Source organism: Gorilla gorilla, chromosome 9, assembly GCF_029281585.2.
Source record: "Gorilla gorilla gorilla isolate KB3781 chromosome 9, NHGRI_mGorGor1-v2.1_pri, whole genome shotgun sequence".
Lineage (NCBI taxonomy): Eukaryota > Metazoa > Chordata > Mammalia > Primates > Hominidae > Gorilla > Gorilla gorilla.
In genome coordinates this window covers 137,750,913-137,775,657 of record NC_073233.2, presented here as the reverse complement: position 1 = coordinate 137,775,657, position 24,745 = coordinate 137,750,913, and the positions used below count along the sequence as shown (strand labels likewise).

The following is a 24,745-nucleotide window of genomic DNA, read 5'->3' as shown; positions in this document are numbered from 1 at the left end:
GAGATGTCCACATGAATGGAAGAATCAGAAAAAGGGGGAAAGTGAATTTTGTTTTTCTCCTCAAGTGCCTAGGCTTGGCAACCAGCACTCTCTAACATTACGTTGCTCCCATAGGTGGAGAGTTAAAGCAAATGTCTCCCAGTGTGTGGTGGCAGACACAAAATAATAGATCCCCAAATATCCCAGAGAGCTTGGGCCTCTACTCAGTTCCAACCACGTGTTTGACTGAATAAATTATATTTTATCTTTACTATGAGATATTATATAACCATTAAAAAGAATGAATTGGAGGTATGCCAGCTGTCCTAGAAGGTTTTTCATGAGATGTTGGCTGAGACAAGCAAGAAGAGCGACAAGAGCGAAACTCCATCTCACAAAAAAATTAAGATAAAATTAGCATAATTAAAATTCTTTGTCTCATTAAAATTCAGGCAACTTGGGCTCTGTCATAGTACAAGGTTAAGCCATTAGGTCATTCTCGAGTCCAATGGCTCACAACGGGGACTGGTGGTGGCGTCCTGGCTTCTCTGGGTGGAGACCAGGGACACTGCTGAACATCCTCCAAAGCACAGGATGGCCCCACAACCAAGCCTCTTGTGGCCCGGAGTATCAGCAGTGTCGAGGCTGTGAGATCCTGCTCTCACCCAGGCCTGCTTCCCAAAGTCCTTTAAGTCCTGAAGGGAGAAGACAGCAGGCTGCCTTCTTTCTGTTATTTAAATCCCACTTAACTCCCTCTTGGAGCATGTTCTTCTCCCTTTAAGACTAGCCTCGGGGCTGCACGCGGTGGCTCACGCCTGTAATCCCAGCACTTTGGGAGGCTGAGGTGGGTGGATCACCTGAGATCAGGAATTTGAGACGAGGCTGGCCAACATGGTGAAATCCCATCTATATTAAAAATGCAAAAATTAGCTGGGCATGGTGGCGGACACCTGTAGTCCCAGCTAATCGGGAGGCTGAGGCATGAGAATAACTTGAACCCAGGAGGCAGAGGTTACAGTGAGCTGAGATTGAGCCACTGCACTCCAGCCTGGGCGATAAAGCAAGACTTAGTCTCAAAAAAAAAAAAAAAAAAGAAACTAGCCTGGGTAACATGGTGAAACTCCATTTCTACCAAAAAGAAAAGAAAAAAAAAAATTAGCTGGGTGTGGTGGTGCGTGCCTGTAGTCCCAGCTACTTGGGAGGTTGAGGCTGCAGTGAGCCATGATTATGTCACTGCACTCCAGCCTGGGCAACAGAGGAGACCCTGTCTCAAAAAAAAAAAAAAAAAAAAGCCCAGTGCAGTGGCTCATGCCTGTAATCCCGGCACTTTGGGAGGCCGAGGCGGGCAGATTGCCTGAGGTCAAGAGTTCAAGACCAGCCTGGCCAACATAGTGAAACCCTCTCTTACTAAAAATACAAAAATTAGCTGGGCATGGTGGTGGGCACCTGTAATCCCAGCTACTCAGGAGGCTGAGGCAGGAGAATCTCTTGAACCCGGGAGGCAGAGGTTGCAGTGAGCTGAGATCGCGCCACTGCACTTCAGCCTGAGAGACAGAGCAAGACTCCGTCTCAAAACAAAAAAAAAGAAAAAAAAGAAACCCTTCACTCTCACCAGTTTTCTCCTTCCCCAGCCCTATCTACACGTTAGGTAGAGACCAGCCCGGGCTGATCTTAAAGGGAGAAGAGCATGCTGTAAGAGGGAGTAAGTGGGATTTCAATAACAAAGAAACAAGGCAGCCTGTTCTCTTCTCCCTTCAGGACTAAAGGGCTTTGGGAAGCAGGCCTGGGCGAGAGCAGGATCTCAGAGCCTCGGCATTGCTGAGACTCTGGGCCACAGGGTTCTTGGTTGTGGGGCTGTCCTGCACATTGCGGGGTGTCCAGCAGGCAGCCACCAGTCGATTTTATATTTCTACAGGTTTGCCTTTCAATTCATAAATTGAATTATATAGTATGTGGCCTTTTGTGACTGGCCCTTTCTGTTGGCACGATGTTTCCCAGGTTTCTCCATGTTGTAAGCATGAATCACCGTCCTTTTGATGGCTGAATGGTATTTCATTGTGTGGGTAGACCACACACACTGGTTGCGAGGGCTGGTAACACAGTACCACACACTGGGCAGATTAAACAACCATTTATATTCTCAGTTCTGGAGGCCTCTCTCCTTGGCTTGGAGATGGCCATCTTCTCTCAGTGTCCTCACATGGTCGTCCTCTTGTGTGTGTCTGTGTTCTTATAAGGACATTACTCATACTGCATTTGGGCCCCACCCTAATGATCTCATTTTAATTTAATTACTTCTTTAAAGATCTTATCTCAAAAGAGTCACATCCTGAGGTACTGGGAGATAAGACTTCAACATTTGAATTTGGAGAGCGCACACTCAGGCCATAACACCCTGTCCTCTGCTCCCTGAAAATCCATATCCTTCTTATATGCAAAATACACTCATCCCCATCCCTACAGTGCCAAAAGTCTTAACCCAGATCAGCATCAACTGTAAGTCCCAAATCTCATATAAGTATCGTCTAAACCAGGTATGGGTGAGATTTGAGGTGTGGTTCATCCTGAGGCAGAATTCTCCAGCTGTGAACCTTTACGACCAGACAAGAAATTATCTGCTTCCCAAACAGGACAGGCAGAGCATAGACATTTCTAGTTTAAAAGTGGGACATTGGAAAGAAGAAAGTGGTCATGGATCTCCTGTGCTGGAACCTGGTAGGGCAAATTCTGTTCAATTTTTTTTTTTTTTTAATTTGAGATGGAGTTTCACTCTTGTCGCCCAGGCTGGAGTGCAATGGCGCGATTTTGGCTCACTCCACCCTCTGCCTCCTGGGTTCAAGTGATTCTCCTGCCTCAGTCTCCCAAGTAGCTAGGATTACAGGCATAGGCCACCATGCAAGGCTATTTTTTGTATTTTTAGTAGAGACGGGATTTCACCATGTTGCCCAGGCTGGTCTCCAACTCCTGATCTCAGGTCATCCACCTGCCTCAGCTTCCCAAAGTGTTGGGATTACAGGCGTCAGCCACTGCGCCCAGCCCAATGCCAAGGCTTGAGAATAATCCTCTTTGGCTCAGTGTTCTGTTGTCTGGGTCCACAGGGTGGCCCTGCCTTCCAGGGCCATCACCCTGATTCCTCTACCCTAAATGCCAGCCCTTGGTCCTGGGCTGGGGCATCCTGGCCTGCTGAAACCAAGGAAGTGGCACCAGACCTGCCCCTGAATCTGTGTGCCTGGGCCCAAGGTGGCAGTAGCAGCCTGGCAGATCTCTGAACTGGCTTCAGAGTCATTCTTCCCTTTCCTTTAAGGATAACTCATGATCACAGCCATATCGCTGTACTGGCTGGTCCTGCAGAATTCCAGAAGTCTGACAATCTTCCTTCATTTCTTCCTATTTCTGTCTCCTTTGGTCCAAACTGGTAATGTCTGCTGGTATAAATTCTCAAAAACCTTGTTGGCCTCCTATGCAATCCACAGGGGGCGAGGCCATTTGACAAGAGGGCCCTCCACAGATGTTCCTGGGAAAACCACATCTCTGTTCCCGACTTGCTGAGTTGGTTGACTGTATCCATGCATCACATTGGCCATCTTTTCAGACAGGGGTTCAGCCACACCCTTGGTCTTTTCTCCAGAATGTGCTTTCACACTTTTTGTAGAATGGATAGATGGAGAATTTTCCAAATCTTCAAGTTTTGGTTCCTTGTTTTCTAAAAATTCCTTTTTTAGTTTGTCTCTCTCCTCTCATATTTTACTATGAGCAGCAAGAAGAAATCAGGCCACCTTCAGTACTTTGCTTAGAAATCTCAGCTAAATATCCAAGTTCATCATTTATAAGTTCTGCTTTCCATGAAACATGAGAATCCAATTCAACAAATTTCTTTGCCACTTTATAACAAGGTCTATCTTTCTTCTAGTTTCTAATATCATGTTCCTCATTTCTGTCCAAGATCTCACCAGAAGTACGTTTAACATTCATATTTCAGCCAACATGATGTTCCTGATGATACATGTATTCTCTAAGATGACAGATGTTTCTCTCTCTCTTTTTTTTTTTTTTTTTTTTTTGTGGAGATGGAGTCTCTCTCTGTCACCCAGGCTGGAGTGCAGTGGCATGATCTTGGCTCACTGCAACCTCTGCTTCCCGGGCTCAAGCAATTATCCTGCCTCAGCTCCCCGAGTAGCCGGGACTACAGGTGCACGCCACCACACCTGGTTAATTTTTGCATTTTTAGTAGAGATGGGGTTTCACCATGTTGGCCAGGCTGGTCTCAAACTCCTGACCTCAGGTGATCTACATGTCTTGGCCTCCCAAAGTGCTGGGATTACAGGCGTGAGCCACGGTGCCCAGCTGATAGATGCTTTCTCTACAGCTCTGTTCTTTTCTTTCTCAGTCCTCACTGGAATCACCTTCAATGTCCACATTTCTGTTGCTGTTTTTTTTTTTTTTCCTTTGAGACTGAGTCTCGCTCTATTGCCGAGGCTGGAGTGCGGTGGCGTGATCTCAGCTCACTATAACTTCTGCCTCTCAGGTTCAAGCAATTCTTCTGCCTCAGCCTCCTGAGTATCTGGGATTACAGGCGCACGCCACCATGCCTGGATAATTTTTGTATTTTTAGTAGAGACGGGGTTTCACCATGTTGGCCAGGCTGGTCTCGAACTCCTGACCTCAAGTGATCCGCCTGCCTCAGCCTCCCAAAGTGCTGGGATTACAGGCGTGAGCCACCGCGCCCGGCTAATGTCCACATTTCTATCAACAGTCTCTTTAAGGCAATTTAGGCCTTTTCCAACATGCACCTCCAAACTCTTCCAGCCCTTACTCACTGTTTAGTTCCAAAGCCATGTCTGCTCAACAGCACGCTATTTCTTGGTACCCAAATCTGTACTGGTTGCCAGGGCTGCTGTAACAAAGTCCCACAGACTGGGGGACTTAAACCACGGCCATTTATCTTCTAACAGTTCTGGAAGCTAGAAGTCTGAGACCAATGCACTGGCAGAATGGGTTTCTTCTGGGGCCTCTCTCCTGGGCTTGCAGATGACCGCCTTTGCCCTGTGTCTTCAAATGGTGGTCTTTCGGTGTGTGTCTGTGTCTAAAGTTCCTTTTTTATTTCAGACAGAGGTTTGCTCTTGTTGCCCAGGCTGGAGTGCAGTGGCACAATCTCGGCTCACTGCAACCTCCGCCTTCTGGGTTCAAGTGATTCTTCTGCCTCAGCCTCCTGAGTAGCTGGGATTACAGGTGTCCGCCACCATGCCCGGCTACTTTTTTGTATTTTTAGTAGAGATGAGGTTTCACCATGTTGGCCAGGCTGGTCTGGAACTCCTGAGCTCAGGTGATCCACCCACCTCAGCCTCCCAAAGTGCTGGGATTACGGGTGTGAGTCACTGCGCCTGGCCCTAAAGTTCTTCTTATAAGGATACCAGTCATATTGGATTACTGTCCTAATGACCTCATTTTAACTTGATTACTTCTTTAAAGATTCTGTCTCCAAACACAGGCATATTCTGAGGCACTGGAGGTGAGGACTTCAACATATACACTTGGAGGTGGTGGGGACAAAATTCTGCCCATAACGCCATATGTTATTTATCCATTCATCAATTCACACTTACATTTCCTTTTTTTTTTTAATTTTTCTGTTTATTTTTTGAGACAGAGTCTCCCTCTGTCGCCCAGGCTGGGGTGCAGTGGCACAACCTCAACTCACTGCAGCCTGCGCCTCTCAGGTTCAAGCAACTCTCCAGCCTCAGCCTCCCAAGTAGCTGGGACTACAGGTGCGCCACCACAACCGGGTAATTTTTGTATTTTTAGTAGAGATGGGGTTTCACCATGTTGGCCAGGCTGGTCTCGAACTCCTGACCTCAGGTGATCCGCCTGCCTCGGCCTCCCATAGTGCTGGGATTACAGGTGTGAGCCACCAGGCCCGGCCAATTAACACTTACATTTCCTTTCATAGATTTAATTACTAAATCAATACGAAAAATAACTCTCAGGTGTATAACAAGCTACAAAGATTTCAACCTTACTAAGTTTTTTTTACTTTTTATTTCTGTGACAGTTTTTCCTGATGGCTCTGAAAGTCACCCTAAGATGGTTCTCTGTACTTTCTTGCCATTACTCTTCTACTTAAAAAGAAACCCACTCCTATTGACATATAATTTACGTACCATAAAATTTACCCTTTTAAGGTGTTTAATTTGGTACTTTTTGGTTTACTAACAGCTGTGCAACCATTATTGCTATCTAATTTTATATAAAATTACAGCTATTCAATTTTAAAATGCTTTTACCAACCCCCCACGAAATCCCATACAAATTGATGGTCATTCCTGTTTCCCGCCAGCCCCCCCAACCCCTGGCAATCACTAATATGCTTTCCGTCTCTGTGGATTTGCCTAATTTAGACAGTTTATATAAATTAAATCATACAAGATGCAGCCTCTTTCCCTCAGCATAATGTTTTCAAGATTCATCCATGGTATAGCATGTATCAGCACTTCATTCCTTTATTTATTTATTTATTTGAGACACAGTTTCGGTCTGTCGCCCAGGCTGGAGTGCAGTGGTGCGATCTCGGCTCACTGCAAGCTCTGCCTCCCGGGTTCACATCATTCTCCTGCCTCAGCCTCCTGAGTAGCTGGGACTCCAGGAGCCTGCCACCATGCCCGGCTAATTTTCTGTATTTTTAGTAGAAACAGGGTTTCACCGTGTTAGCTAGGATGGTCTTGATATCCTGACCTCATGATCCACCTGCCTCGGCCTCCCAAAGTGCTGGGATTACAGGTGTGAGCCACTGTGCCCAGATCCTTTTTTTGTTTGTTTTTTTTTTGAGACGGGATCTCGCTCTGTTGCCCAGGCTGGAGTGCAATGGCGTGGTCTTGGCTCACTGCAACCTCTACCTCCCGGGTTTAAGCGATTCTCCTGCCTCAGCCTCCTGAGTAGCTGGGATTATAGGCACCTGCCAGTATGCCTGGCTAATTTTTACATTTATAATAGAGACGGGGTTTCACCATATTGGCCAGGCTGCTCTCGAACTGGTGACCTCGTGATCTGCCTGCCTCGGCCTCCCAAAGTGCTGGGATTACAGGCGTGGGCCACCATGCCTGGCCACTTCATTCCTTTTTATGGCCAAATAATATTCCATTGTATGGATGTGTCACATTTTGTTTATTCACTTGTTAGTAGATGGACGTTTGAATTGTTATGAATAATGATGCTGTGAAGAATTGCATGTTTTTGTGTGTACAGATGTTTTCATTTCTCTTGGATATGCAGTAGTCTCCCCTTATCCATGGATTTGCTTTCTGCAGTTTCAGTTACCTGCAGTCAACTGTGGTCCAAAACCATTACATTGAAACTTCAAGAAACAAATAATTTAGAAATTTTAAATGGCACACCATTCTGAGTAGCATAAGGAAATTTCATGCCATCCCACCCTGGATATGAATCATCGCTTTCTCCAGCATAACCATTAGTCACTTAGTAAGCTGTCTGGATTATCAGGTTGACTGTCATGGTATCATAGTGCTTGTGTTCATGTAACCCTTATTTTACCTAATGGCTCCAAAATGAAAAAGTAGTGATGCTGGCAGTTCGATTATGCCAAAGAGAAGTTGTCAAGTGTTTTGTTTAAGTGGAAACATGAAAGTTCTTAATAATGAAAGAAAAAATTAGTACGCTGAGATTGCTAAGATCTACAGTAAAAATGAATCTTCATCCATGAAATTGTGAGCAGTATATTGTTGTAATTGTTCTAGTACACATATAGTTCTAATATAGTCCTACTATTATTGTTAATCTCTTACTATACCTAATTTATATAAGCTTTATCATAGGTATATACATCTAGGAAAAAACATAGTGTATATAAGGTTTGGAACTAACTATCCATGGTTTTAACATCCACTGGGGGTCTTGGAACATATCCCCTGCAGATAAAAGGGTGATGACTGTATACCTAGGAGTGGAATACTTGGTCAGATGGTAACTCTATGTTTAACATTTTGAGAAACTGTCAGACTTTTCAAAAGTGGCTAGACCCTTTCACAATCCCACCAGCAATGTATTAGAGTTCCAGTTTCTTCACATCTTTGCCAACACTTGTTATGTCTTTTTTCATTTAGCCATTCTAGTGGGTATGAAGTGGTATTTTGTTGTTTTGTTTCCGTAATGATTAGTGATGTTGAGAATCTTTTCATGTGCTTATTGGGCACGTGGAGAAATGCCTACTCAAATACATTGCCCATTTTAATTGGATTACTTGTCTATGATTGAGTTGTGATAGTTCTTTATTCTAGATATAGGTTTCTTATCAGATATATTATTTGCAAATATTTTCTCCCATTCTGTGAGTTGTCTTTTCTTGATGCTGTCCTTGAAGTACAGAAGCTTGTAATTTTGATGAAGTCCAATTTATCTGTTTTTTTCTTTTGTTTGTGCTTTTGATGTTATATCCAAGAAACCACTGCTTAACCAAAGGTCAGAATGCTCACTTCTATGTTTTCTTCTAAGAATTGTATAGTTCTAGCTCTTATATTTATGTGTCTGATCTATTTATTTATTTATTTTTTGAGACTGAATTTTGCTCTTGTCTCCCAGGCTGGAGTGCAATGGCACAATCTCGGCTCACTGCAACCTTCACCGCCCAGGTTCAAGCAGTTCTCCTGCCTCAGCCTCCTGAGTAGCTGGGATTACAGGCATGTGCCACCACACCTGGCTAATTTTGTATTTTTAATAGAGACAAGGTTTCACCATGTTGGCCAGGCTGGTCTAGAACTGCTAACTTCAGGTGATTCAGCCTTGGCTTCCCAAAGTGCTGGGATTACAGGTGTGAACCACTGCACCTGACCTCTGATCTATTTTGACTTAACTTTTGTATATGGTGTGAGGTAGGGATCCAACTTTATTCTTTCACATGTGAATATCCAAGTGTCCCAGCCATTTGTTAATAAGACTATTCTTTTTCCCTATTGAATTGTCTTGGCGTCTTGTCTATCCTTCTACTCTTAAAAGTAGATTTCATCAACTCTTTACAGAAAGACCTTGCCTTTAACCAGCTTAAACTGTGAATCAGAAGACTGATTAATTAAACTATTATGATTCATATAAAAATACTTTACTAGAGTATACAGAGAACACTCATAACAATGAAAACAAAGGGAGGATTCCTATTCAGCCTGGAGGAAACAGGAGAAAGATTATAGAGGGTGGTGTCATGAAAGCTTCCTGGAAAAACACACAGGCATTAGTCAGGTAGTGTGGGCAGAGTTCTAGTCAGAGCAAATAACACATGCAAAGGCTGAGAGGCAGTTGCAGCCAATCGTCCATATGGTGGGAGTGAACTAGATAATGTCACTTACTCTCTTTACCCTATATCATTTCCACCTTCTTTACAAGCAAAACCACATGTAATTCTCTTGCATGGATAGAACGCATTAAATCTTAAAATTTTGTCAGATTGGGACTGACCAAAAGAATATACTTAAAAGTAAAATCAAACAGACATTATGGTCCTATGTGCCCAAGAGTTTCAGGGAAAGGATAGAAACCAACTCACACATGGGCCTGAGGAAGGCTGAGTTAGAAAAGACTTAAGTCAACTGTTATCTTAGTTTTAGTACGTTCTATTTCCTACATCTTCCTAAAGGAAACCGAATTCCTAAATTTTCCTTTAAGGAGGAATATAGTCACATAATAGAATATGAACTATGTAGTGTCAGACCTAAGTTCAGTCCTGGTTTTGCCACTTTTACTGGTAAGACCTTGGACAAGTTCTCTAATGTCTCTGAATCTCAGTACTCCTCCTTCTAAAACAGGGACATGAATACCACCTTGGAGGGATCCTGTGAGGCTTACCTGAAAATGTCTAGCAGGTGACTAGAATACATGTTTAATAAGTGTTAGCTTCCTCTCTAGTCTGGTGCTCGTACACTATTCGTGCAATAATAGGGGAGAGACTTGGGCTTCTCTCCTAGAAGAACATATTTTGACCTAAAGTTGCTGTTCTTTGCTTTTGAGTAGCTGACCCTAAATGGGCAGAATTACTGTTTAACATCACATAATCTTAGAGAGGGCAGTGGCTGAGCATAACTTGTTAATGGGAATGAGACGTGTGTTTGGTCAGTAAGGAAGTAGGTTATAGGGTGATCATAGAATATTTATTTTCATCGTTTTTCTACGTTCTGATTTTGTCCTTGCCGGCAGGAACTCTCAGGTGGCTTCTGGTCTGGGTTTGCTTTGGAATACAGCCAAACCTACCTGACTCAGCTTTTTGTAACTCTGCAAATAACAAGGTTAATACCTCTTCGCGTTCTATGAGCTGCTTAGTAACAGAATGCAGGGGAAGCAGAGAGTTCTGTGTTGAAAGTCCTCCATTGCTTACAGGTGGTGTGACTGTGGCCGCAGTCCTGAACTTCAACTAAGTCACGTCCCTGCTCTACAGTGGGCTCAGGGGCCTGAGGAGGTCCAGAGTCTATCCCCGTCTTTAGAATTTGACAGCTACTGCCATCATTGTTATTTCCTGTGTGGGAGGTTCTTGGGAACAGCACGGTCAGAAGGAGTAAGACCAGAAATAGTCTGAAGCTTGTTCTGGCACGATTTCACCATGATATGGAATACAATTACTATGAAAAAGAATTCTGTTGCCTCCCAGCTCGTTTTGGTTCCTGAGCAGAAGATAGTCTCAGCCCTGCTGTCTCTCTCTTTCTAAAATTTTCCATATGAGCCAATTAAATACAGGATTCTTCTGGGTGCTAAGGAAATAATACAATGGATAATGATGAAATGAATAGTTTTATCTGCAAGGAGTTTATAATCTAGTAGACAGCTGTATACAGTCAGGTGCCGCATAATGACATTTTGGTTAATGACAGACGGCATGTATGATGGTGGCCCCATAAGATTATAATACTTTTTTTTTCTTTTTTTTGAGACAAGGTCTCATTCTATTGCCCAGGCTGGAGGGCAGTGGCACGATCTCAACTCACTGCAACCTCCGCCCCCAGGGTTCAAGTGATCCTCCTGCCTCAGCTTCCTGAGTAGCTGGGACCACAGGTGTGCACCACCATGCTCGGCTAATTATTTTATTTTATTTTTGAGGCAGAGTTTCGCTCTTGTTGCCCAGGCTAGAGTGCAATGGCGCAGTCTCAGCTCATGGCAACCTCCGCCTCCCGGTTCAAGCTATTCTCCTGTCTCAGCCTCCCGAGTAGCTGGGATTACAGGCGCGCACCACCACGCCTGGCTAATTTTGTGTTTTTAGTAGAGGCGTGGTTTCTCCATGTTGGTCAGGCTGGTCTCAAACTCCCGACCTCACGTGATCTGCTTGCCTCCGCCTCCCAAAGTGCTGGGATTATAGGTGTGAGCCACCGCGCCTGGCCATAATACCGTATGTTTAATGCATGTTTTCCGTGTTTAGATACACACATACTTACCACTGTGCTATAACTGCCTACAGTGTGTGGTACGGTAATGTGCTGTACAGGTTTGAAGTCAATTCTTGGAAAAAGTGCTCACGCCTACAGACTCCCTTCAGCATCTGCTAACAGTGCGTATGCTCAGCACTGACAGTATACACCGCATAGCCTAGATGTGTAGTAGGCTATGCCATCTGGGTTTGTGTAAGTACACTCTAGGATGTCCGCACAACAAAATCGCCTAACGACACATTTCTCAGAACGTGTCCCTGTCGTTAAGCGCCACATGACAATACTTGTGAAAGACTGATTGTCCTGGGACGTACTGGTAGCAGTCCTAGCACATAGCACACAAAGTGGGTAACTCTCACCTGAGAAACTGGGCAGGCCTCACAGAGCGGGAGGCATTTGATCTGGGCCTTTCTTCAAACTGTCATGAAAATTAGGCAGTTTTGCTGGATCCTGAATTCGAGAATGAAAAACAAATTGGAAGCCGGGCGCGGTGGCTCACGCCTGTAATCCCAGCACTTTGGGAGGTCGAGGCGAGCAGATCACAAGGTCAGGAAATTGAGACCACGGTGAAACCCCGTCTCTACTAAAAATACAAAAAATTAGCCGGGCGTGGTGGCGGCTGCTTGTAGTCCCAGCTACTCGGGAGGCTGAGGCAGGAGAATGGCGTGAACCCAGGAGGCGGAGCTTGCAGTGAGCCGAGATCGCGCCACCGCACTCCAGCCTGGGTGACAGATCGAGACTCCGTCTCAAAAACAAAAAGAAAAACAAATTGGACCAAATTCTATTTTCTCACTGTCTAACAAGAACACTGGCCACTGAGTCAGAATACCTGGGTCCTAGCCTGGATGCTGCTACGAATTCACTCTGTGACCTTGAGCAAGACACATAGCCTCTCAGGGTCCTATTTATTTTATTTTATTTTATTTTTTGTGACAGAGTCTTGCTGTGTCCCCCAGGCTGGAGTGCAGTGGCGCGATCTCGGCTCACTGCAAGCTCTGCCTCCCGGGTTCACACCATTCTCCTGCCTCAGCCTCCCGATTAGCTGGGACTACAGGCAGCCGCCACCACGCCCGGCTCATTTTTTGTATTTTTAGTAGGTACACGGTTTCACCGTGTTAGTCAGGATGGTCTCGATCTCCTGACCTCGTGATCCACCCGCCTCAGCCTCCCAAAGTGCTGGGATTACAGGCGTGAGCCACTGCACCCGGCCTCTTTATTTGTTAAATAGGGAGTTTGGAAGAGGGATTCTCCATGGCTCTTCTGAATTCTGAAATTCCTTTATGTCTTTGCTCCTCATTAATACATCACAAAAACGAAATGCAGAAGTTGGAGCAAGTTTTAGTCATGGAGAAGGGAGGATGAAACTAAGGCTTATGGCTATTACCTACAAAGAAGCAGTTACCAGTTACCACCTCAGCATACATTAGAGTGAAAGGACATCTCTGGACTTCAAAGGTGGGCTTAGTTTTCAAACAACCAAAAAAAAAAAAAAAAAGCACCTTACATATATTTCAGTAATTAACACTATCCTTAACTCCGCCATGGGAAAGAATACATTTAGTTCGGAATTCTCTTTCTGGGTGCTCAAGGAAAATAATAATGGAAAGATCTCTCCAAAGTCATGGAGTCAAATTTCCGAGATGCCAGGCCACTAAGGAACATTTCTTCAAGGCTTGGGCTCTCTGCCTTCTCCACCTCTTAGAAAAAGTGCTCAAGCTTACAGACAGACTCCTTCCTTCCTTCCCTCAGCATCCACTGCCAGTGAGCTTGTTCAGCACTGACATTAGTGAACAGGCAGAGGCTGGGCCTTTCACTTTACTCAACAGTTCTCCTTGCATAAGCCCTTACTTCCATTTCCTCTTCCCCTTGCAAGAACTCTCACGCACACCCATGGATTAATCACCACTTGCACAATGGTGACTCCCACAACTTCATCTCCAGCTCTGACCTTGTCTCTAAGTCTCAGACTCATAGATCCAACAACCTGCTGAATAGACAGACATGCACATAAGCATATAGATGTTTCTTAGACACCTCAAGTCAGTATTTCCAAGACTGAACTCACCATCTTCTTTCCCCACCAAATCGGCTTCTCTTCTCATATCCCAAACTTAGATAATGGCTTAACGTCCAGTCACCCAGAAAGCCAGAATCTTGGGAGTCATTCTGGACTCTCTTCTCCCCTCACCATTGCCCCCAAAGACATCAAAATGCTGCTAAATTCGCTTCCCCAAGTATCCTGGTATTTTCTCTTTCCCTTCTGCGCCTGCAGCAATGATCTCATTTGGTCTCTCATTGTCTTTTTCCTAAACACTGCGAGGTCTCTAGTCCTGCTGTCCATGAATTCTTCTTCCACCCCGCAGCCAGTCATCCACCTTCTGTGTACATCTGACTACACTACTGGAGGATGGAAAATGTTCCATTGGCTAACCAGCAGCCTGTGGAGGGGTCCACGTCCCCTTGCATTGGGTATACCTGAATGTGGCTCCTCTCCAGCGTCACCTCCCAATTCTCCCCACCGTGAGCCTGACAGTGTCCCCTTTGCTCATGTTATCCCCTCTAAATTGCACGTCCTTTTCATTCCTCTTACTTGGTTTCCATATTTAGGCCTTATTTCCTCCAGGAAGCCTCTGTGAGTCTCCAGGCTGGGCTAAGTGCCCCACCTCTGTGTTTTCAAAGGACCTCATACATACCATGATTTTTTATCACTTACCGTGTTATATTAAAATTATATAGTGACATATGTCTTGCCCGTTAGTCTACAGAATCTTCAAGAGTGGAGACCTTATTATCTCCATCAAAACTAGCACAAGCTTGATACATAATAATAGTTCTTAAACTGAACTGAACTGATGCAGCTTAGCCTTAATCTTGAATCAAGAGAACACCATCTCCTAAATCTAGCCATTGGTAAAATTGTTGGTACCGTCACTATTTTCATACAATTCTTAGAGCTAGGTAAGTCCCCTGATTTCTACTACTGTGTCTCACAGACTGGCATATGTGCGAATCCTCTCCCCCCAGATGGTATCTGAAATCACAAGATGAACATAATCCTGGAGTATCAATTTCACCTAAAGATTCTGGAAAAATGATTTTCATTTGAAAACAGATACAGACATATTTTGGGGTAGCATATATTTTTTAGTATTAAGAGAGACTGCACTTATGCCAGGCTGTTCTCAGACGAGTCTCCAGGTCCCTGGGAGTTTAGACTCTATTGTTAGTGCTGACGATTGAGAAACAGTAATCTGTAGATCACTGTTGTGCACTGTAGTTTAGTTACCGTTCTAGAGCCTCCCATAGAGAAATAAACAGCCCCAGTGAGACCAAAGCAGGAGCTATCTCAGTAATGGCCAGAAGAGAGAGACTTTCATCATGGGTCTGAGTTAGGTTTGAAAAGATGTCTGTGTGATTGACAGGTAGGTATTCTGAAATGAGCACAACAATGAGCTTTGTATAATGTATAAAATATGCCAGATTGTAGATCAATGTAGGGGAGGAGGCAGAAAAATGACCATTAGAACAGATCAAAGAGAAGCTCTGGATCAAAGTGCAGGCCGATCAAAGACACTGGAAGGAAGGGAAGGGCACTACAGTCAAGGGATGGAACATGAGGAAAAAAATAATCCAAACTGAACTGTGGCTCAGGAGGGACTCGATGCAGGGTGGTTGGTGATAACCTAAGAAATAATTAGATATTTATTAGGGTGATATGGGGAGTTTTCAATCCAGGAAATTCTACTTAGAGTCCTAGTAGTTAGAGATCTTTCAAGTTTGTTTTCTTATAGCTATTCCATACCATCAGATTTGAGAATGAGGTAGCATCATCCAAGAGGTGGTGACATAAAAAGAGTTAAGAGAAACAGAGGAAATAGCAAAGGGACAGGTAGGAAGGGCTAGTTTAAAACAGATAATAGGGTCAATTTAAGTCAACTAACATTTATCAAGTGCCTATTATGCATAAGGCACTGTTCTGGGAGATGGAGTTGCAGGGGTGACAAGCCTGGGCCCGTGCTGTCAGGGAGTTTGCAGTCTTTTTTGAAGTCGCCTAAGAAGGAAAAGCTAACAGCAAAAAATCAGGATCTAATGGGCAGGCTTTCCAAGTGAGAGGCCTTAGGAAGCTAAAGCAGGAACGATTCCTATCAAATGTAGTATCTGTTCCCTTCACGTGATCTAAAACTTTCCCAGGAAAAAAATAAAAAACATGAATCTGCTCCAAGTTTTGATGATCACTGTGGGGCTGCAGAAGGGAAAAATTGCATGGATTTAGAGGGTGACCTCCAAGGACAGAAATTCTGTCCCAAATTCTAGAGATAATAGAAAAATATTTTCCCAGGCTGGGCGTGGTGGCTCATGCCTGTAATCCCAGCACTTTGGGAGGCCGAGGTGGGTGGATCACAAGGTCAGGGGTTCGAGACCAGCCTGACCAACATGGTGAAACCCTGTCTCTACTAAAAATACAAAAATTAGCTGGGCATGGTGGTGGGCGCCTGTAATCCCAGCTACTCAGGAGGCGGAGGTAGGAGAATGGCTTGAACTTGGGAGGCGGAGCTTGCAGTGAGCTGAGATCGTGCCACTGCACTCCAGCCTGGGCCACAGAGTGAGACTCTGTCTCAAAAAAAAAAAAAAAAAAAGAAAAATGTTTTCCCAATATAATCCATATTTTGCAAATGGTTATCAAAAAGTAAATTAGTTGTACATGTAGTCGAGGAGTTTTCATTCCCTAGTATCTCAGAGCTTTTTCAATAGAAAATAAAACGTGGAGAACATCAGCAACTTCAAAGTGCAGCAGAGTCAAGGACACATTTCCCATTTTGAATCCTAGACCTCCACCTGTCCACCTTACGACAAGAACCTCTGCTGTTAAGCAGATGACATAATACATACATCTAAGTTATTATGTGACTTTTCTCAAACAGGAATAAATGGCTAGAAATGAGACCTTTCTACAGAGAAACCCATTATATGTACTAGAAAGCACTAGAGACAGATGATGATAAGCCATCAAAAAGGCCTTCTCTGCCTAACCACCCTGCAATGAAGCCAGCCAACCTACAAGCCACGCTCACAGACGACGCACACCATCCCTAAACATGTATAAAGCTTCCAACGTGAAAGGCAGGCCAAAAGCAACATTGAAAGTCACTTTGAAAATAGACACAGACATTGTAGGTAGCTGAAGAAAACTTTTAAAATGTAGAAAAAGTACTGAGTTAATATTCTCAGAGAAAGAAGAGAAGATGCTGCGTTCATGAAATGAGAGCAGGATACTGTAAAACCGTTGAGAAGACCACACCTCTCGCCAATAAAAGCTCCTGAGAATTAAAAATATAATGGTAGAATGTAAACATTTAATAGCATTGTTGGAAGATTTATTAGAATTAAAAAAAATGGGATATTTTTTAAAATAAAAAAGATAAAATTACAGGACAGATCCAAGAGATCCCATTTTCAGATTCAGTCTAAGTAATTTAAGTTACAGAAAGAAAGAACAAGGAAATTATATAACAGAAGAAAACCACTCAGAACTGAAGAATGTAATTTTTGGATTGAAAAGGCCTAGAAAATACTTAGGACAGTGACGGATACCTCCTTGTATTCCCCCCCCGCCCACCGCCAAAAAACCCCACCCCAACATTAAATAACAACATCATGAAATATCAGAATATGAACAATAAAGAAAACCCTACAAATGCCCAGAGATTAAAACAAAATACAAGGGATCAGGAATTAGAATGGCATCAGCTTCTCAACAGCACAGTGAGAAAATAGAATAAAATAGAGCAATGTTTTCAAAATTCGTACGGGAAATGATTTCTGATTAATATCCTATACCCAGCCAAACCAGCAATCAAGTGTGAAGGAAGAAAAGTGACATCTTAAATGGGCACAAGCTCAAAAAGCAACCGCGTCTTATGGGGCCTGAATCTTAGACACTTTTGGGAGCCTTCTTTAAGAAAAAGGCGTAAAATTACAAAAACTGTACATAATTGGGTATGAAAGTGCATATGTATTCCACAAGAGATGGCCTAGACAGAAAAAAAAAAGTGCGTGTGTATTTAGAATGAGAAAATAAATCACAACAGACAGGGACCGTGGAGGTTCTAGACTCTTGTCTTTTCAGATGTGCTTGGAAAATTTACCCCAAATGCTTCTTGATGGCGGCCTGGCGTTTCCTCCCCACTCAACAGCTCCATGCAATTAGCAGCACTCAGAGGGCCCCCATGAGTTTCCTCGGCTCCAGGAAATGACTTCTTGGTGATGAGTTCTCAAACAACTAAAGAAAATGTAGCAACTCCTACACCCCATTCCAGGGGGTGGGGGGAAAGACTGGTCAAGAAGGGAAATGTAAAGATCATGGTGTATCATGTGCCTTAGTTGGGAATAATATACACACCAAACATTGACATATCAGAAATTTAGGATATAACCGTATTGGGAACTTAAAGGGATGTGAAGGTGAGAGGGAGGGTGAGGGTGTAAAGGAGCGAAACCCTCATCCTTCTTGGTAGGATGTCAATAGATGTCACCCAGAACTGGAAAAGAGAAGAAGAAATGGCCCGTATTTGCATGCTATTTAGAATATGGTAATATCAGAAAAACACAACCCAAAGCATCGAAAGTAATTGCCGCTAGGGTTCTATACTCAGTATAAACTCAATGAAAACCTTCTACAACGAACGACTTCTAAGACTATACATTGATTTATGTTGACCAAAGCAGAAAATTAAAAAATAAAGTAATACCCTCAAGAGGAGTGAGGCAAAAAGCTAACAGAAATAAAATAAAGGCGCTTCTGCTAAACTACCTGACATTCGGTGTTTCTCAAAACGTATTCCCGCAACCACCTGCCCTCAGATGACCTGGCGTGCCAGTCCATAATGGAGACTTATAGACCCAGCCCAGACCTACATAATCAGCAGTTCTCAGAGTGGTCCTTGCACTCTACCATTTAAAAAAGTTCCCTTGGACCCACTGCATTACCCATTCCTTTTTAGTAAAACAAACAAAAAACCAAAACAAATAACAACCTATTTAGAGACAGGATCTATGACTCATAAAACACACTATGGCAGATGCTGCTAGCTGCCTACCCAATGTTCATTCTCCCCCCTGCCTTATTAACAAAATTCCTATTTTGTTGTTATTATTATTTTTTTGAGATGGAGTTTCGCTCTTGTTGTCCAGGCTGGAGTGCAAGTGGCATGATCTCGGCTCACTGCAACCTCTGCCTCCTGGGTTCAAGTGATTCTCCTGCCTCAGCCTCCTGAGTAGCTGGGACTATAGGTGCCTGCTAGCAGGCCCGGCTGATTTTTTGTGTTTTTAGTAGAGATGGGGTTTCACCATGTTGGCCAGGCTGGTCTTGAACTCCTGACCTCAGGTGATCCACCCGCCTTGACCTCCCAAAGTGCTGGAATTACAGGCGTGAGCCACTGTGTCTGGCCCAAAATTCTTATTTTGATGTATTGGCAACGTGTCCGTCTAAAACACTAGATTCTCTCTGGTTCCATCACCGTTAACAGTGTGTATGTGATATGGTTCTGGCCAATGACATGTAAGAAGTCTTTTGGGGTGGGCTACCAGAAAAGCTGTTATTATTATTATTTATTATAAAGAAGGACAGGCCAGGCGCGGTGGCTGACATCTGTAATCCCAGCACTTTGGGAGGCCGAGGGGGGCAGATCACAGGGTCAGGAGTTCAAGACCAGCCTGACCAACATGGTGAAACCCCGTCTCTACTAAAAATACAAAAATTAGCTGGGCGTGGTGGTGCACGTCTGTAATCCCAGCTACTTGGAGGCTGAGGCAGGAGAATCACTTGAACCCAGGAAGTGGAGGTTGCAGTGAGCCGAGATTGTGCCACTGAGAGAGACTGTGTCTCAAAAGAAAGAAAGAGATGAGACAGAGAGAGAGAGAGAAAAGAAAAGAAAGAAAAGAAAAGAAAAGAAAAAAAAAGACAAGACTCTTCTGGAGCATGCCTCTGCCCGTCTTTCTGCTGCAACTTGCGGAAGTGAGGATGAGAGCTCCATGCTAAGGAGGGTGGTGCGGGAAGACACAAGGAGCCTGTCTCAGATGATGTTCGTATCGGAACCCCTTTCCCAGCCCCAGCCTTCTCACCTCCAGACTTCTCGTCCTCTGAGAAAAACAAACTCCTTACTTGTTTAAGCCGCTGTAGTAGGGTTTTCTGTTCTTATAGCTGAATGAATGTCTAATGACATCTCACACTTTTTCAGATGTTTATCTGACATACCACATTTTATGTATGCCTGCTATGGGCACTGTGCTAGGAATAAGACAAGTAAAGCTCTGTTTGTCATGGAACCAGGAGCACAGTTAGAACAGAAGTTAGAACTTTAGCCACTATAATAACAGCTACAGTTAGAACAGAAGGTCCATAGGCATTTGAGGCTGGGATTCAAGGAGGTTATGTTTGCTGTCACAGACCTCAAACCAAAAGAGTACATCAAAATAAGTCACTGGATTTATACATTTGGCAAATTCTCAAGGGACCACATGACGGAGCAATAATCTGAACATTGTTTTTAGCTGTAATTCTCCAATGAAGTAGATTTGGGGAAGCAACATGAGGTACTTGCTTTATTTTTCTTGAATCCGGTTTTCTTCCTTGAAAAACCACAAGATTGGACTTGACAATCTTTAAGGTTATACTCAGCTCTAAGATATTTTTGTAATTATATGGAACAAAGATGGGCATGAAATATACCAAACGAGAGAGTTTCTAAATTTAGATTCTGACAGTTCAAGTCAGAAAACATTAAGTGTTCGGGAAAAACAAATCATAATCTTCCATCACAAAATTCAACAAGAACAACAAAAACCACTCCAGAGGCAGCTGTGGTATTCTGGAAGGAATGCTGGTTTGAGTTCTGGCTCTGCCATTTAATTACTGGCTAACCCTGGACCACATACATAATATCTCTGTTTCCATCTCCTCATTTTTGAAATACGGATTCTAATCTGACCTGAACAGTGCTGTTTACAAACATCGCCTTGTGCTCTATAAAGCCCCATTATGATTTCAACAACCAGCAAGATAATGGCTTATGATATCTAAGTCCTGGCAAGGAGAATGCAGGTGTGTACCTTGCTATATTCAGTTGAACTCTGCATCACATACAGAAGGCTGATAGACCTTTTAGCTTTCCTTTTTCCTCCAGTGGTGTAGCTTGTGGCCATTTAAGTTTTACACAAGAGAATAGAAAAGAGAGAGAAAATTTGCTAAAATTCAAATAGTCTATTTGTGTTTGTTTCTAGCCTCAGTGAAGGTTTTGGGGAGAGGGGTAGCTGGTTAAAAGGGTAGAAGCTTAAGGGTTCAAAGAAAGTGTGAGGAGGACAGCACTCACCTGTGGCCTCTAATTGTTCATATTCAGTATGGTCTCATACTGGGAATAATCTAGTGTTTGTCTTATGATCTTTCTATAGAAACAAATATGGAATGTGTCTATAAGTACCATTAGTTGATGACACACTAGTGACTTTAATTCTCTTACAATAAAAAGTTTTGCAATAGCAAGGACTTTGGCTAGGGGAGTGACTCTGTGTGGTGAAACTGTCCTCACCCATTTTTCATTTGAGGAAAAGAGATAATCTTTTGATTACACCCAACACAGGTAACATCTGTACTTTGAACAGTTAAGTATAGCAGCTGATGTTTAACTGACGGTAGGGGGGAGATGAGAAACAGAAATAACTGGTGCCAAATGTGAGATTCAATTACCTCGACCATCACAACCAACATCAACCAGAAGGGTGTGGGAGGAACTCATGGAATAAATGGGAACAGGTGTGGCCTGAGGATAAGTAAGTGGGGGCACTGTTTCCATCTTCATGAAGATGTGAGAGGAAATCAAAGCTCTTTAAAAAGAAGGAAATGGAATGCTTGGCTCCTGTAATATCAGAACAAATAATGCACAGCCAGAGGTCATGCCTCACCTTCTGCTTATCTCAGGCACCTCCGCTTGTAAAATCAGTGGGCCATATTCAATAAAACCTTCATATCAGTTCCATATCTTTTCCCAGAAACCCCAGGAACAGAGGGAGCCAATATCCTTATTAAACCAAGAAGCTCGCAGTCACGAAGAGCTAAGTCTGACGCCCCTGGGCCCCTACCTAACCATGTGTCCTGATTCTTTCCATAACTTCCCACTGCACAACATCCAGGTTACACTGAAGATATTACACATCTGGTTAAAAACAGTACACGCTTCTCATGAACAATAAGCCATCCTTTCTATTAAAATGAGTGTAAAATTGCAGGTGAAATGCTGTAGGCAGGCCTGTTTGGAAGGCTATACGACCCTAGGAGACAAAAAGGTGCAGGAGGAGGAAAAGGGCAGACACCGCAGAAAGCGGTCGAAGAGAACGTGAAAGAAGTGGCCATTTCTAGCTGGGCGCGGTGGCTCACGCCTGTAATCCCAGCACTTTGGGAGGCCGAGGCGGGTGGATCACGAGGTCAGGAAATCGAGACCATCCTGGCTAACACGGTGAAACCCCGTCTCTACCAAAAAAAAAAAAAACAAAAAAAAAACAAAAAAAAAACAAAAAATTAGCCGGGCGCGGTGGAGGGCGCCAGTAGTCCTAGCTACTCGGGAGGCTGAGGCAGGAGAATGGTGTGAACCCGGGAGGTGGAGCTTGCAGTGAGCCGAGATTGCGCCACTGCACTCCAGCCTGGGCGACAGAGCGAGACTCCGTCTCAAAAAAAAAAAATAAATAAATAAAAAAAAAAAAAAAAAAAAAAAGAAGTGGCCATTTCTGCAACTTTTAGGAGAGCTACCTGCCCTCAAATTTTGAAGGGGTTTCTATTTCTTAAAGTGCTAGGTTTCCCTGGCTGAAACATCTTTCTTCCCTCTAGGGCTGGATCAAAGCTTCAGAGGTTGTTTCTCTGGCCCTAGACAGGGCCACCCCCGCAAATTTCTCCCCCACTGCGCCTGACATCCGCTTCCATCCATGGCTCCATTAACGGAAGCTAAGCACTGGCTCGGGGGACTTTATCCACCGCCCAGTGTTATTAGATTCCAGGCTTCCTGGCTCGTGTATTTGTGTATCGCAGCTAACAAGGAAAGGCAGTCGGGGTACCAGTGCCCAGAGCTATGTGAGCTGTGACTGGTCACAGCCCAGGAGCCAGATGGCATCCCCGGGGGCGCGCGTACCCGGACTCACCGGGCAGACGGAGGCCCGGGGCTTCACACCTTCCCCTCACCCGGCAACGCGGCAGACCTGACTCGCGGGGGACTGAGCAATATTCGTTCCAGGGCCGCGGCCAGCCGGACAGAGGCACTCGGGGGCGGTGGGAGTAGTGTGCGCACCGGTTCCGCAGCCCGGAGGGGGCCCCAGCTGGGCTTCCGCGACACCAGGGCCCTCCATCCCCTCCCGCCCTCCCCTAGCGCAGCCTTCACCCCTGTCCCAGAGCCCCTCCCTGTCCGCGTCCCCTCCCCCGCAGGTCCCCTGCGAGTCGGAACCTCCTCTCCATCACAGCCCCGCTCCTTGGCGGGGCCCCTCTCCCTTCGAGCCCTCCTCCAGGTTCGAGCCCCCTGAGGGTACGGACGTCTGACCTGTGCCCAGCGCCTCGCAGCCGTCTGCAGCCCGCGCCGCGCGCCAAGTGCGTCCGCCCAGAAGCAGGTGCAGCTCCGGGCCCGCCCCGCCCCACTGCGCCCCGCCCCGCTCCACTCCGCCAGGCCTGGCAGCCGCCAGCCCCTTTCCACCCTTGACTGCCCTTCCCGGTCCCGGCCAGCGTGCGGGGCATCTGTCGTCAGGTCCGTACTTCCTCCAGGCCCTTCACTTTCCCGTGGAGATGTCTCTGGCCTCGGGAACTCCCTAAGCTGTGTGCTTCAGGAGAGGCTGGTTCCTGAGTCACCCAAGAGGACTGCAACCAACCTGGACCTCCTGAGATGCAAAGAGATCGCAGGGCCTGGGAGGCGGCGAGGACCCTGAGCACAGGCTGTGGCTCCGAAGAGTGTTTGTTACCAAGCCAGGCAACCACTGCAAACACACCGCAGAAACAGCCACGGATCACCGTCCAGCAAAGGAAGAAGGTGCCAACGGTCCATCAGGGACCACAACCCAGTTTTTCTAGTTTAAGTTTGGTGGCTAAGTTTGAGTGTCACGTAGTTCATTCATTCCTTCATTCATTCAACAAATCTGCCATGTTCCCATCTGATAACAGATCTGACAGGTGGGCACTGTTCTAGGTGCTGGCGATGGAGCTAAGAAGGAAACAAAGTTCCTGTCCTGGAGAAGGGGGCTACCTGCTGAGGAGGGCATGACTTTCTTTGTGGTATTGTGCTGTGGCAGCAGGGTCCTCTTCTGTAAGCTACTGAGAGGTGAAACCCGCCGGGCTTCTGGGTCCGATGGGGACTTGGAGAACCTTTCTGTCTAGCTAAAGGATTGTAAAAGCATCAATCAGCGCTCTGTGTCTAGCTAAAGGTTTGTAAACACACCAATCAGCACTCTGTAAAAATGCACCAATCAGTGCTCTGTGTCCAGCTAATTGGTGGGGACTTGGAGAACTTTTCTGTCTAGCCAAAGGATTGTAAATGCACCAATCAATGCTCTGTGTCTAGCTAAAGGTTTGTAAACACACCAATCAGCACTCTGTAAAAACGGACCAATCAGCACTCTGTAAAGTGGACCAATCAGCATTCTGTAAAATGGACCAATCAGGAGGATGTGGGCGGGGCCAATGAGGGAATAAAAGCTGGCCATCCGAGCCAGAAGCAGGTGCGTTTGGGTTCCCTTCCACAGTGTTGGAGTTTTGTTGTTTAGCTCTTTGCAATAAATTTTGCTGTTGCTCACCTTTTAGGTCCACACTACCTTTATGAGCTGTAACACTCACAGTGGAGGTCTGCAGGTTCACTCTTGTCAACCAGCGAGACCAGGAAGTCACCACAAGAAACAACTCTGGAGCCGCCACCTTTAAGAGCCGTAACACTCACTGTGAAGGTCTGCGGCTTCACTCTTGAAGTCAGCGAGACCACGAACCCACAGGGAGGAGCAAACAACTCCAGACGCACCACTTTTAAGAGCTGTAACACTCCCTGCGAAGGTCTGTGGCTTCACTCCTGAGGTCGGCGAGACTACGAACCCGCTGGGAGGAAGGAACAACTCGCATGCGCCACCTTTAAGAGCTGTAACACTCCCTGCGAAGGTGTGCGGCCTCACTCATGAAGTCGTGCATAGACCACGAACTCTCTAGAAGGAAGAAACTTCGGACACATCTGAACATTTGAAGGAACAAACTCCGCACACACCATGTTTAAGAACTATAATTCCGTGAAGGTCCGCGGCGGGACCAGGAACCCATCAGAGGGAACCAATTCCGGACACACAGC

At 45.0% G+C, this 24,745-nt stretch overlaps 1 protein-coding gene across 1 annotated transcript in view; it reads right to left on the bottom strand.

The window, feature by feature from the left end:
• Positions 1–23,066, bottom strand: part of TMEM45B (transmembrane protein 45B) — a 42,831-nt gene extending 19,765 nt beyond the window's left edge. The window contains exon 1 of the mRNA XM_019035918.4: positions 22,970–23,066. The gene's annotated coding sequence lies outside the window, so the exon portion shown is untranslated. The remainder of the gene's footprint in view (positions 1–22,969) is intronic.
• Between the last annotated feature and the right edge of the window lie 1,679 nt (positions 23,067–24,745).